Source organism: Schistocerca gregaria, chromosome 6 (genome assembly GCF_023897955.1).
Source record: "Schistocerca gregaria isolate iqSchGreg1 chromosome 6, iqSchGreg1.2, whole genome shotgun sequence".
NCBI classification, from domain to species: Eukaryota; Metazoa; Arthropoda; class Insecta; order Orthoptera; family Acrididae; genus Schistocerca; species Schistocerca gregaria.
This window is the reverse complement of record NC_064925.1, coordinates 266,346,315-266,362,728: the sequence shown is the minus strand read 5'-3', so window position 1 is coordinate 266,362,728 and position 16,414 is coordinate 266,346,315.

Here is a 16,414-nt window from a genome sequence, read left to right as displayed (position 1 = left end):
ATCCACTATAAGAATACACAATAGGTACAGAACAAATCTGCCAAAACTCAATAAAAAATTACGTTATCCCCATTCAAAATTCAGGTAAATCGTTCATGTTGAACATGCACTTAGGTTAGTATTCTTATATGTCTACAAGGTGAAACTACTTCCCTGGATTTATTTTACTCATCATTCGAACAAAATTTACTTAGTTCAGCTATCCAGAGTCAAAGTCCATATGTAAACGTCATGATTAGTATAAACCTGAAATAAAAGAGACAAAACCTTTCTTAATGAAGTCTTACACAATACCCTTTCGTCTACAGGAACCTGCTGGTAAGGAAATTTTAGTAAAAGGAATTATTGAGCGATCGAGTAGTCCATATATCAGTCTTCTGTTAGGAGTGAAAAAACCTGTGGCAACATAAGTCTGGTCCTTGATGCACACAATTTACATCAGTATACATAAGTAGAAAGGAATAGACCAATTATGTTAAAAGAAATTTTGATAAAATTAGGAGTGAAGTATATAAGGTACATGGATTTGACTGCTACATACTGTTAGTTTAGGTTACATTCAAGTCATAACTTTCATTTTTTAAGGTAGACTGTATCAATTCACCATTGTATCATTTGGTCTGAACACATTGGTAAGTGAATTTATGAGCGCTCTCAATGAGGCTTCAGGTCTACATTTAGTGCAAAAGCTCCTTATATATGTAGATAATATTATGATTATTGCTAGACTCTAGGGAGAGTGTAAAGAGCATAAAATGGTAGAAAAAGATATTATTATCAAATAGATTAAATCGTCCTCTGGAGGGCAAGAAGTTCAATATTTGAGCCATATTGTCAGTAGAGTAGGAATAAGACCTAACCCAAAAAGATTCAAGCTGTCGCTAGCTGTCCTAGTCCAAAGTCGAAGAAGGAATTATAATCGTTTCTCGGCATTGTAGAGTTCTATAGGCCACATCTAAAGGACCTTAGGACTCTCCATCCAAACCTGTTGTTTCATTTGCTGAGACAAAACCATACGCCGATATACAGGGAACGAGGGGACAAAGCTTTTCACAAAGTAAAAGGGAATTAATATATGCCAATATCTTACATCTTCCGAATTTTAAAGTGGTATTTAAAATGGCTTCTGATGCATCTTATTATGGGATTTCTTGTGAGATATTTCAGGGGGATTTCGAGGTAAGGGAGAATCGTAGATACATCGCCTTTGCAAGTCACATATTGAGCAAGCATAACACGTTGACTGCAAAGGAGGCTTTAGTCATCACTTAGAAATTCAAACGGTTGCAGGCACAAAACAATTATATGTGCAGACCAAAAAAACCCTACCGTTGTTAATGTATAGCATATTGTTACAGGAACGATTTAAATGGGGGTATCATTTACCCAAGAGTTTGATTTTTGAGTAGTGTATGTGAAAGGAAAATACAACGTAATTACAGATACTTTCTCACATTTACCAATACATGGTACGTCTTAGTAGCCAAGAATGAAATCTATTTCACATTTATTTATTTTTTTAAATATTATGTAGAAATATTAATGGAAAAACCATAACACAAACCACAACGAGGAAAAAAGGATAGATACTCATTTACAACAGGTAATTCAAGCTCTGGAGACTAATCATTGGTCAAAGCAGAAACAAGATCATTGGCTAATATTTCAGAACATATTATACTGGAGAAGTGATGTAGCAAATAATTGGTGGAGCATACACGTACCTATATGTGTAACAGATCAGCTAATTATGTATATACATCTTGGACATGGGCTTTTCAGCGTAAAAAAGGGCTTATACCGCACTGATCAGTATTCTTACTGCAAGAACCTAACCAGGTCAGAGAGAAACAATATTAGAAAATGCAGTGAAAACGAAAGAGTAAAAGACCTACATCATTGTTGGAACATATCATTTTGCTCAATATTACCTAACATTTAGTAAACAATAAGAGGTTGAGATGTCACATACATATTGATGGCCAGCTTACGAGGCTCTCCCACAGTCAGAAGGTCTTGCCATTATGTTACTCATGGATTCAGCATGGTTGCTAATGTTAGCTTGCCACTGCTCTAAATTGTCTCCTAACTGAACTTCAATCTCGTGAATCCCTGTGCAAAGTCTGCCTACACTATCATTCTTGGACCAACCACTGCCTGAACGTCTTCTTCTATCCTTTTAACGATTTGCACATGGTTTTAAGATGTTCACATATCTAATTCGGCAGCATATTGAGCTCTTCGAAGAATAAACTACTCGTTAATCTGTTTCTCTTTTTCCATAGATAGATTGGTAACATGTTCCGAAAACGTTCTTTTGGTTTCCCCCACTTTGTTTTATCTCAGCTACCTCATTAGTTAAATGTGTAACTGCTTCAGGTGAAGCTGATGAGCTTTGTTCAAATCAGATATCAGAATCAGCTAAAGTTATATGTTGGTCAATCAAATCTTTTTTTAGCGACATTATGTCTTGTTTCTTTGATATTAGTTCCTGCTTCTCAGCAAACACGCCCACCAGACTGAAACCTTTGATTAATGTACGGCCAATTTTATCAATTTAAAGAATTAATTCTGCTCAAGGATCAGGATTTGGTTTGTCTTGAGCAGCAGGCTCAATATTTTCGACAGTCTGCTGAACATTCCTTTCGTCTTTGTTCTCCAATGTGACTTGGTGTTGGGTCTTTACCACAACCTGCAAATGAAAACCTTCTCCAATACCAATTAAAATAATAAAAACAGTGCTCAAATGCTCTGTTAGCTAAACATTACGGTTCAGATAAAATCTTGTAATTCAGGAAAAACAATGCAGTAACACATATGAAAATGCTGTGTTACAAGTCCATTTCTTTTCTGGGAAAAATTCTAAATTCCTCTAAACCACTAAAATTGGAAAACTGTTACTTCTACACTGAATTCTGAATGTCTTAAACACCCTTGGTATAAGCGAAGTATGAAAGGAACAAGCAAACATGTATACTACTTACCTATAATTCAGCAGTATAACCCTGGTTCTTCAGCCCATTCCTGGTATATTAGTTTTCTGGAACTCCACTCATTGTATAGGTCATGAAACAAAAAAGCATAAAAGACTTGTAATACATTTTTACAATAGTTATCCAACTAACTCTTCAAATGTTCTTGAACTTAGTGGCAAACAAGGACTATTACTTTATTCTTCGACTTAAATGAAGTATCGCTTGAGTGGCTGGTATATAGCGGAGTAGTAAAGGTTGGCGTGGAGAAAAATTCGAAATAGTCAGTAGACAATACGTCACTGACTGCAGACTCTTGGTACAATAAAGAGAAAATATGAAGAGTGCCACAAAGGCTTAATCCATAAACCAGAGTAGACATTTATTGGCACCTTCAATTATAATCAATAAATCTCGATGCAATATTTGAATAATAAACATGGCAATTTCCTTGCCCAAATTAACATACGTCTAACTTCTATCATGAATCGCCTCATATTTCATTGTTTCATAAGATAATGGATAACAAGAAAAAACTGGCAGCAGAGAGAACAATATACATTGGGCAAAAAAGACATGGAGGTGTAATAAGAGGAGTGAATATTCGACCGATTGCTAAAACTGTAGGAATTGACAAAGAATGCATAAAGGAAATTTTACATAACCAATTTAATATGAGAAAGGTGTGTACAAAACTGGCACCGAAAATTCTCACGATCGAACAAAAAGAAACTCATGACAATGTTTGTTCCCACACTTGGAATGCCATTGAAAATGAAAAACGTTACATCAGCGAGGCCAAGTTAATAGTGTTACTGGATAAAATTTGCCAGAAAACGTCTGAAAATGTCTTCCTGACACTGTGTTATTCGTAAAAGCATTGAATATTTGCTGTTTAAAACAACTCTTGCGTGGACACGACTGAAATTAAGAACACAAACAACTGGAAACGGTAGACTGCTAAAGAGTAGGAACCACTAACATAGCAGAGTCGGTATCAAAGCAGTGTACAGTATGTAATTTTGTAGCTTTACCTCTCTCTATTATACCTTCGTGGCAAAAGATCACTCCCACACAAACAACGGAAATTCCAATGGACAGAAAACTCATAACTCATAAGAAAACATAAAATACTATACCTACAATCGTATTCTGTGTATGAGACTATTTCTTACGATAAGCAACGTACCATTATCTTTGGTTGTGTAACATCTCGTCTTGTTCCAGCACCATCTTCGGTCTTATTCTGATGAATGAACGCAAGGCAGAAATCCTTTTGCATTACGAAAATATGCAGTATAAGTGATACATGGGAATTAAAAAAAATATTGTTAATACACGTTCTTCCTTCCTTCCTAAAATCATATTTCTTCCGTTTGTTCATCTTCTGGCTATGTTTTATGTAGACTACTGGCCATTAAAATTGCTACACCAAGAAGAAATGCAGATGATAAACGGGTATTCATTGGACAGATATATTATAATAGAACTGACATGTGATTACATTTTCCCGCAATTTGGGAGCATAGATCCTGAGAAATCAGTACCCAGAACAACCACCTCTGGCCGTAATCATGGCCTTGATACGCCTGGGCTCTGAGTCAAACAGAGCTTGGATGGCGCGTACAGGTACAGCTACACATGCAGCTTCAACACGATACCACAGTTCATCAAGAGTAGTGACTGACGTATTGTGACGAGCCAGTTGCTCGGCCACCATTGACCAGACGTTTTCAGTTGGTGAGAGATCTGGAGAATGTGCTACTCAGGGCAGCAGTCGAACATTTTCTGTATCCAGAAAGGCCCGTACAGGACTTGCAACATGCGGTCGTACATTATTCTGCTGAAATGTAGGGTTTCGCAGGGATCGAATGAAGGGTAGAGACACGGGTGGTAACACATATGAAATGTAACGTCCACTATTCAAAGTGCCGTCAATGCGAACAAGAGGTGACCGACACGTGTAACCAATGGCACCCCATACCATCACGCCGGGTGATACGCCAGTATGGCGATGACGAATACCCGCTTCCAATTTGCGTTCACCGCGATGTCGCCAAACATGGATGCGACCATCATGATGCTGTAAACAGAACCTGGATTCATCCGAAAAAATGACGTTTTGCCATTCGTGCAACCAGGTTCGTCGTTGAGTACATCATCGCATCACCTGTCTGTGATGCAGCGTCAAGGTTAAACGCAGCCATGGTCTCCGAGCTGATAGTCCATGCTGCTACAAACGTCGTCGAACTGTTCGTGCAGATGGTTGTTGCCTTGCAAACGTCCCCATCTGCTGACTCAGGGATCAAGACGTGGCTGCACGTAGTGATACGAGGCCGTTGGGATCCAGCACGGCGCTCCACATTACCCTCCTGAATCCACCGATTCCATATTCTGCTAACAGTCATTGGATCGCGACGAACGCGAGCATCAATGTCGCAATACGATAAACCGCAATCGCTATAGGCTACAATCCGACCTTCATCAAAGCCGGAAACGTGATGGTACGCATTTCTCCTCCTCACACGAGGCATCATAACAACGTTTCACCAGGCAACGCCGGTCAACTGCTGTTTGTGTATGAGAAATCGGTTGGAAACTTTCTTCATGTAGGCACGTTGTAGGTGTCGCCACCGGCTCCAACCTTGTGTGAATGCTCTGAAAAACTAATCATTTGCATATTACAAGATCTTCTTCCTGTCGGTTAAATTTCGCGTCTGTAACACATCATCTTCGTGGTGTAGTAATTTTAATGTCCAGTAGTGTAAATGTGGGCTTTTTGCAGTGTGTATTTTCATTAGGATTTGGTGTTACTTAGCAAGTTTTAGAGTGCCGTAGTGTCACTGTCGATTACTAAATATTGCTTCCTTCCTTGAAAGTTGTTATTCCACAATATCTGCACTACGCCCTAACATATGTAATGAAAATTAATGCCGGACTGGGTGGCTGAGCGGTTCTAGGCGCTACAGTCTGGAACCGCGCGACCGCTACGGTCGGAGGTTCGAATCCTGCCTCGGGCATGGATGTGTGTGCTGTCCTTAGATTTGTTAGGTTTAAGTAGTTCTAAGTTCCAGGGGACCGTTGACCTCAGAAGTTAAGTCCCATAATGAACAGAGCCATTTGAACTGGTTTTTTTTAAATTAATAATTACCAATCAGTGTCATCAGCTATATGTTCTAGTATAGAACGTGATGCATTATTTGCCCCCCCCCCCCTCCTCTCCAAATGGAATATTTTCTAGCATAGAACATGATGCATTATTTTGCCCTCCCCCTTCCAAATGGACTTGCTAAGATGAAACATTACCAAAATACCTTTAGAAACAGCAGCTGATGACAATTTCATGTATGAACCACCAATTAAACTTCCTTCGACTTAAATGATTCCATTTGTGTATTTCAGACGTGGTGATACCATTGTAGCACTTGAGAATCATCATAGAACGATTTAGACTAGGGAGTATTTACTTTATGGATGCATTCCGTTTTAACATCAAGTTTGAACCTAAATAATTGAATTAATTACGTTCTTACAGTAGCTGACAGTAATTCAGAATGCCTATTTGTGTGGGTGCTTATCTTCTTAGGGTAATATTTTAGCCACAATCGCTCTCTGCGTTTACAAGCTCCATCGGGCTTGTTTTGCTATATCGCCTGATTTACCACTAGCTCGAAATAACTGTTTGTTTAGCATGTTACTTTTCAGCCCCGTGTTTAGGTATGAAAACTGCATTGAAGCAATTCCTTTGAGAATCTACAGTGATGTTTTAAACATCAATTTGACAGATATGTGTACGTGTGCTGGAAAGTAACATTGTGAAACTTGATGTAAACATTGCATTCTTTATGTTATTGGCGAATTTCAGGAGACATTTTAGACATGGAAAGAGTATTGTGTCACTTGTCAAACACCAGTGAACAACTAAGATTTGGAAAATATTTAATTTGAGGGAAATAACATTGTGACATTTGACATAAGCCGTGAACTCTTTGCATTGCTGACGTATTTTTGCTGATAATTTGGACTTGGAAAGGACACTGTGACGCTTGAGGAGCTTCATAGAAGATTTTAGATGTGGAAAATGATTTATTTGAGGCTATGTTATACCTCACAACATCTAGGCGTCTGTGGTACAGAAATCGAACTTTGCACAGTCACTAGCGCACACACACATTATGTGTGTGTGTGTATGTGTGTGTGTGGGGAGGGGGGGGGGGCGTTGGTGTGAGTGTGTGTGTGTGTGGGTGGTGGTGGTGGGGGGGTTGGTGTGAGTGTGTATGTGTGTGTGTGTGTGTGTGTGTGTGTGTGTGTGTGTGTGTGTGTGTTGTTGAAGCATTTTCCACGTAAAGTGTTACAAGAGGGGACAAGGTACAAAATCACAAATGGGGTAAGGCCTTTACACTCTTCCCAACTTAACTGGTTCGTGCATCCAAACCATAGGTAGTGTAAAGAGGAGTACTGATAAGTGGGCTCACACTGACAAGTTCTTTGTTAATATGACTCGATTTTGTAATCACTGAAGTAACATCACATCTTCTGTTAACTAGTGAAGTTTCACCTCGGTTGCTCCTCTATTTCTGGATGTTTCACTTTCTTTGTCGGGTAGTGCAATAAATGAGTTTTATCGTTTGTGTATGAAATAATTGATGATGGACAAAGTAAAGAGGACATAAAATGTCGACTAGTAATGGCAAGATAAAAGAAAGAATGTAATGTATCAGTTTAAGATTACATATTTTGCAATATTTCTTCTCTGCTGATGGTCACGTAAGAATCCACAGGTACTGTGTGCGTAGGACCTGAAACTCTCTGTCACTATTCGACTCTACAAATTAATAAAACGAAGCAATCACTGTTTTAGAACCCTATTCTGTCTCTGATCTTCGAACTGGCTGGCAATTATTGAGGTGCACTGCTACTGTATTCTGCTTTAGGCAATAAATGAAATAGTTAGTGGAACTATGTGAGACTGAGTTCGTAATACAAACTGAATCTTTGGTTACAGGTACTATGTGCGTAGCAACTGAAACTCTCTGTCACTATTCGACTCTACAAATTAATAAAACAAAACAACCACTGTTTTAGAACCCTATTTTGTCTCTGATCTTCTAACTGGCTGGCAATTATTGAGATGTACTGCTACTTTATTCTGCTTTAGGCAATAAATGAAATAGTTAGTGGAACTATTTGAGACTGAGTTCGTAATACAAACTGAATCTTTGGTTATTAATTTTCATTTCAAATATTTAAGCAAGAATTTTAGCAAGATTAGAATACTTAAGCTTCTATCTGGCAGCTTTATTATTTGAATCTTTATACACACGATTTTAATATAGCACGATATCGAACCTGCTCTTCGTGATAATTTTAAAAAATTAAATTCAGTTTTTGCTTACGAAAGAATTTCACATTGCATACCACCAAATAGAAGAAGCAAATATACTACCACTTATTTTGCTTCTCATATTATCTTTTAGGCATCGTCGTTTTAGCTTTTCTCTGTCTTGTGAACCACAGACATGTAAGCGGGCGGAACAATCGGCCCCGTTTCCTGTGCATTTTCGGCGATCTCCTCCGTGACTGCCCATCTCATTTGTTCCGGCGTTAGTCGCTTGCGACGCCACGTTCAACTTGCTTCCCGGCAAGCTGCGCTACTGAGTTCCTTGTTGGCTGTCGAGGTTGCTGTCCCAGTTCCTGCTCCTATGCGTGGGTGCGGTTATCTTATTTATTATAGCTTTCATTTTTGGTCTGACCCTTTCCTGTATATTAACGTCTTTGTTTTTGTCCCATGCTTTGTTTGGCTTGTGGGTTTGAACCCTCGTGACTGACTACCCCGACAACCACATATTCATGATTTTTTTAATTACGTAATACCACTTTTTCACTTTATATTTTGGAATTTAAACCCGTTATTTCGTGTAATATAGCATTTCCTCCTCTTGTTCACAGTGTTGGCATTTGATGATGGAGTTTAGGCTTGTAATGTAATAAAATATTTTTTTTATTATTTTGTGACTATTAGTGTAATGGAATAAAATAAAATATGAGCCGTGACTTATACAAAAAAGAAACACACATTAATGCAATGGCTCAGCATAAACGACAAATAACTAATGTAGGAATATTATTAACAGTGTAATATGTTGTTTAATTTAGCCCGACGTGTATAAGCGCTCAATAAACTAGCTCAGTTCTCAGGGTAGTTATGTAATCGTCTATAATTAATTGTCCTTTTCTTATTTATCCAACACTAGGCTCGTGAGAAGTCGTGTGCTTATTGCACCAGAGAATATTTGCCAAGTCTGTTCGATGTACACTACTGTAGTACGTAACTTTAATGTCGTGGTTTCGTCTCGATTCCCCAATATAAGATAACAAGAGTAGCATCTACAAATGAAATCCTATAATGGAACTGGAATACTGTGACCAGACCTTTTCTGCCTGGGATGTTATCTCATTATATAAAGAAAATCTGTAAGTAAAATTGTCAAATTATTAGTAGCTGTCTCCGGTCTCGTGGGATCTGAAATAAAGTTAATTGTCCTAACCGACGGCACGTCTCGTAGATGAGCTAAAAGGAAAATGTTCAAGGTTTTTCTAAGATGGCTCCTAACAATAAAAATTCTTTGTTAAGGCCCATATCTACTTAAGGCAGTCTAGTTATCAGACTAACAGTAGATTGACCACATACACAAAATTCTTTTGACAAAATAACCATTATGTTTTTTGGGTTTTAAGTACAACTTACATTATCAGCTGGTACAGCAAGATGAGCTTTACACAAGAACGTCCTCTTAGGTCCGACTCCAAGCAAATAAAATAAGCGAATGACAAAAGAAAGATAGTTCAAGCATAGAAGCGCAAGAGTCCATGGAATGTCCATTGTAGTTCTATCTCTTCTTCTTTGGCGTACTTGTCGATTAATTCTAAAATTTATCGTAATATTTAGTTTACATTTTTTTAAGCACAAGTCCACCCAGGAGAAACTGTACAGGCTTCCAAAACCCGTCAGATAACAAAAAAAAAGACAAATCACTTACAACCTAGTCCGATTTTTATTCTATTAATAATATCCCATCTCATAAAATATTCAATATCAGCACGTTTTCGTAACTGAGCAATAGTGTGATAGTATAAAGTCCTTAAAGAAACAAGAAACCCTTGAGAGAGACTTTTTTGAGTACTAAGACGGAGGTTGATTACAATATAATACGCTGACTTTAGTAACACCGGTTTTTGGACTCCCTAAAACATCAATAGAAACAAAATAATACGTATTCTTTTTCTCTCTCACGGGATACTCTATTACCCTCCTTGGTGGAGGACGGCCAGCTGAATTCTATGCCCCGCACAGACCTTACTTGAGAGTCAACCTGTTGTGACTAAGTTGTTTATCGGTTTCAATGACTTCCATTACTGTTACCGAATAACGTTACGACAACAATTTTGAAAATGAAAACTCCCGAATAGCCGTGAGTGTTAAGGAACCGCCCTGTATCGAATACGGCCGGAGGGTTAAGGACGACGGTCGGTGTGCCAGTCAGCATAGATATGGTTTTTAGGCAGTTTCCCACATTCCAGTGAATGAATACGATTCCCAAACATTTAAAACACTTTTGCTCACTACCACGAGAATAACACTACAGGCATGCCGTTGGGGCACACGTATTCCATAACAGGATGACGGCAAGAAAGGCATCCGATCACCCCTTAAACCTATGAGTCCCAACAACGAAAAAACCTTTGTTGTCATAGTAAATAGCGAATACAAGAAGAAAACGGCAAAAACTAACAACTGTTTTAAGGAGATGGTATCACTTTGGAGCCACTGGGACATCCTGTTCTCAACCACCCGTCATTTCATGTAACATTCGTAGAAGTACCTCAGCATCTCTGTCTTGCAACGACTTCGGTGGTTTCTCGCTGAAGGCACTGGTACTCACGTTGATATATTGATGAAAAAAAAGATATTTATTATGTAAAAAAATGAATGGATGAAAATGGGGAAGAAATGGCTTTAAATATTTATGTTATTTACTCTTTCAGTACGAACTTTGTTGTAGAACCCCTTTTTACGTGTGGTAATAAAAATTCATTTAGACAAAATTAAGCACATTTAAAACTACGTGAACCTTAGCAACCCTCTCATGCTGATAAATTCAAACTAACTGATTAATAACATTTACTTGAAACTTATTTAAATTAATTTTTTTACGTGTTTCGGCCTTGGCACACATTTTCTAGATGCAGTGGGTTTTTAAATATTTACTGAATTCTTTCCCGGCGTTAGCTATGGAACACAAGACTGTCTGTTAGCATAAAATGGTTAAATATTGCCAAGCCGACCTGAACGTTTATTTATCATTGACAAAACACACCTCACTATACGTTTAAGTTATTTGCTTTAGAAATGGAAAGAACCAACAGATTAACAACTTCAACGTTAATTATCCGCCTATGAATGCACAAATGTAAAACCAGTAATAAATTCAGTCAGCCTCAGGATTGCTGTAAAAGAAAAATATTTCGTAATTCACTGCTAATTTTACCCGCTCCCGATTTAAGGGTTTGGTTAATTTTATAGCGGAACAATTTTTTAAATGTGCCGCCGCTGCAAATCGTTCGGTCGCGGCACATCCCAGCAACACCAACGATAATCTCTAAGAGTGCTGAAAATTCTTTAAAGAAATAGTATAGATGACATGAGCAAGCTAATTTACATTAGTAATACACAATTTTGATAAATTATAATGTATTTAGACCATAACAATAATTAAAATTACACACCTTTATAATTTCTTCTCTAATGGCGGCTAAAGATAGATACAGACAAACGAAGTCTACTCATTCATATAATGCTACGTCACAGGTTCCTCTCTCTCTCAGCTCTCGAGGAAGACGACAAAGAATACACATTATGTAGCGCTATTTATATTATTGCTGATTGTGAATGTCTCTTTGTAATCTTACAACATTATTTTCCTCTGTGGCTATATTTTACATTTTTTCAGAGAAGATATTAACATATTTCGTAATTACATTATGAGTATAGAAATATTACAATCGTAAATACATGGAGAATATTATTACATAAAATATTTCAATAATAACCAACGTCCTTTACACAAAATTAATTAACATTTTTTGTTAAACAATTACAGTACATACGAATTGCTTCATAGCGGCGTACATAGTACAATTAAATGTCATTTCATTTTATTAATAGTGTGTGTGCTGCCATGGAACGTTACAATATTCATGAGAGAAGAGCACATTCTTGGCCAGGTCTACGTACTTTCAGCGACGTGGTTCGCTACATGATTTGTGCTAATAACTCGTGATATACAAAGTGTGTAATATTCATATCAAAGGAATCTAAATTAACCAGTATGTGGTCGTAACGTCAAAAATGAACATATTTGTGATATTTATAGTTTTATGATAGAAATTGTGTGCGCTGTGCATTGTTATTTCCTTCTTTTATTTGGGATCGAGCATACTAGAGCAACGGCGACGGACTTCGTACAAGGGATGGTGTCGTTGAAAGCTGATCACCATACGCGAGAATCCGACGGCGGCGCCAAGATGGAAATCGTCATCATTGGGACTGTGACCTTCGAGTTTTAATTTAAAAAAATATATTTTAATTTAGAAATAAAAATGAGGAATACCTTTGTATGTTCTTACTTCATGTATCAGTTGTTGCCTGGTAGTCTTCACAGCAAGCCGGCCGTTGTGGCCGAGCGGTTCTAGGAGCTTCAGTCCGGAACCGCGCGACTGCTGCGATCGCAGGTTCGAATCCTGCCTAGGCATGGACGTGTGTGATATCCTTAGGTTAGTTAGGTTTAAGTAGTTCTAAGTTCTAGGGAACTGATGACCTCAGAACTTAAGTCCCATAGTTCTCAGAGCCATTTGAATATTCACAACATATTTGTAAGTAACCACACTTTTTGTTATTGACAATATAAATGGGTTATGAAGAACAAATAAAAAATAGACAAAAAGTGTTATTAATAGAAATTTAAAACCTGTGTTGAGAAATTATTTGTTGAAAGAGTGTACTAGATGCTTATCGTGTTAAATCTTCTCAGGATCATGTGACTGAACAGAAGCCAAATGATTAACAGAGTGAAGCTGATGGAAGGGGAATGTGACTGTCTTCGAGGCATGATTTCCGGAGCCATTGTTTTTGCCAGTGACGTTGCGCTAACTCAGAAATATCAGTTACATAGTTGCGCTCATGACTGATTAGTTGCGTGTATTAATATCGCCGGCTGCCTTAGCAACGGACAACAGCTACTATATGTTGAGCTGTGAAAAATACATTATTGCTTGATATTATGAGCAGATAATTTATCACAGTTACGCAATTAATGCTCGATAGTTCTATTAAACAATAACGTGCTGGAATAAAGTATTTCTTCAGAAAAGGCGACGGTGATATCGACCCAATCAATATGGGTGGAACAATTTGCAACGTCCTCATAAAGTCAAGGCCTCAACAAGACAATCTTTTTAGCCAGTGTAAAGGCTAGAAATCTGATACGAGCACTTAAAGACCTACTGGTCAACATACAACATCTGAGTTGTTAATGTCATTGAAAAACTATTGTTATTAATGAATTACGCAGTCAAGTCGATTGACGGACGCGTATGTGTTGACCCAGTGCATACTTCAAAACATAAATAAATAAAATAACGAAGTTGTGGTTTCACGCAGAAACCACTGGTACACGAAGGACTAAATTACCCGTGAGTAGTGTCCCTATTGCAATATTCACCATTATCGAGGTGAAACATAAATAAAAATGACTGTATTTGACTAAAAATGAACTGCAAACATCGATTTATCTGCGGAAGGTAATAACACTAACTGTAAAAATATACAATATAGATCGATAGATGCAGAAAAGACAATATTTCTGTTGTATGAGATTATAATGAGTGAGTAATTAAAAGAAGTATTATTATCTTTGTAAGAGTATAAAAGACAATGCAATGCTCATTCTTCTGTCTAGTCTGTTTTGTTCTGTTCGTTCTGGTGTTAGCTGGAATAAGGTACGCAAGCTATTGTGCTGTGCTAGCGTTTGTTTCTCTCGTAACGTAATTACAAATATTTAATGGTGTAAACTGTGTCCTAGTTAGAATATATTAGCATAAAGTTATCTCCGTGTGTTATTTCAAGAACCTACGCAACATTTATCTTATGAAAGGAATATTTAATGAAAATTATTTAGCATGTTTCCAGCTGCTGCGGAGCGAGTAATGACTGTTAACAATTAGCCGCCATTACGCGGTACATTTAAAAATATTTTTTCGCAGCACAATGTCTGATAGCCAGAGCGGAAGAAATGATGTAAAAATATTCAGTGAGATTAATTGAAGGAATCCAGTGAAATAATTTTATTAAAACTTGTCTATTTTCTGTGATAGTAATAATTTCAGATCAGTGAACTGGAGCTGAGTAATACTACGCTAGTGCATTTACAGTAATTTGTAGGGAGCCTGGCGCTCAATAAAACCAGATGTAATACGTAATTGGTAACCTACGAAATTCATTATTTTGCTTATTATATCTCTTTTGTATTTTTTTGAAAGCTAAACGTAAAATCTAACTTCACTAAAAATCAGTAACAGATCACGATAAGTCAAAGGACAAACAAATTTACTAGGAGAGTGTTTCCTCTAAATAAATAGTTACATTATTTTTGTAAGAGATATAATACGTGCCAGATCCGTTAATAAGCATGTCGATCCCGCGCCGATGCGGAACAAATGCACAAGGAAAAGGAGAAGACCACCAATTGGGAAAATATCCCTACATTTCGTAGACTTTCATTTTTACAGCTGTGCAGTTAAAACATAAAATGATAAATCGAAGTTAAATAACGAAATATTTTGATTAGGCACTCAGCCTGTAGCCTTGGCGACTGTGGGGCTGCACGATCATCTTCGCGTCGAGGCGCTCTGTCCAGCAACGGCGGCAGCCGCGTCCGCGGCGAGTTGCAGGCGGTGCCTCCACTGGAAGCGCCACCGTCTGGGGCGGAGTGCACCAAATCGAGCGTCGAGATAAGAGTCCCATCATTCATATTCACACAAAACAAATAACCTAAGTTCTTGCAGCTTCATTGTTCCGGAACATGAAATTTAAAACAGGTACAGCATAGAAAATGTTCTGGAAAAACGGAACATTGGATCATTGCTGATTGTACAGTAAGATACTGTTGAAGATCTACTTTAGATAAGCAAGGAGTAACCCTGTGAGAACGACAAAATTGAATTTAGAATGAAATACGAAAACCTTGTATATTACTATTAGTTGAGGAGGAGGAGGAGATTAGTGTTTAACGTCCCGTCGACAACGAGATCATTAGAGACGGAGCGCAAGCTCGGGTGAGGGAAGGATGGGGAAGGAAATCGGCCGTGCCCTTTCAAAGGAAGCATCCCGGCATTTGCCTGAAGCGATTTAGGGAAATCATGGGAAACCTAAATCAGGATGGCCGGAGACGGGATGGAACCGTCGTCCTCCCGAATGCGCGTCCAGTGTGCTAACCACTGCGCCACCTCGCTCGGTACTCTTAGTTGATAAGAAACTATTACCGTCTCCAGATGCTAATAACTGTCGCGCAATTCCCGTAGGTGGTGAGCATTATCACTCAAAGAGACGTCCCATTTAGTTTCCCATATGTTGCTGTCTTGAAATGATTCTGTATTTCCGTGCTACCGTCTGGAGAGTTTCTTATCCATTGGAGAACAGAACTGTTAACGAACATGTGCTGTTGACCGTGCCCGATTAATCAGGTACGCATGCTGAGGATATAAACCATCTACACACCTGATGTTGCTTTCAGTATTTTTAAACTCTCATCTACATCTACATGGATACTATGCGAATCACACTTCAGTGTTTAGCAGACGGTTCATCGAATCACCTTCACAATAACTATTATCCCAAGTTAGAACAGCATGCGGAAGAAACGAACACCTACATCTTTCCATACGAGCTCTAATTTCCCTTCTTTTATTATGATGATCGTTCCTCCCTACTAGGTCGGCGTCAACAAAAATTTTCTCATTCGGAGGAGAAAGTTGGTGACTGAAATTTCGTGAGAAGAATCGGTCACAACGAAAAACGCCCTTCTTTTAATGATGCTCACCCCAAATCAAGTATCATGTCGGTGACACTCTTTACCCGACTTCTCGATAATTAAAAGCGTGCTGCTCTTCTTTGAACTTTCTCGATGTGCTCCATTAATCCTATCTGGGATGGATTCCACACTGCGCAGCAGTACTCCAAAAAAGGACGGACAAGCGTAGTGTAGGTAGCCTCTTACGCAAATTGGTAGCATCTTCTAAGTGCTCGACAAATAAAACCTAGTCTTTGGTTGACCTTCCCCAGCAGCAGAGGGCCTATAACACTACCTTGAGGAACGCCAGAAATC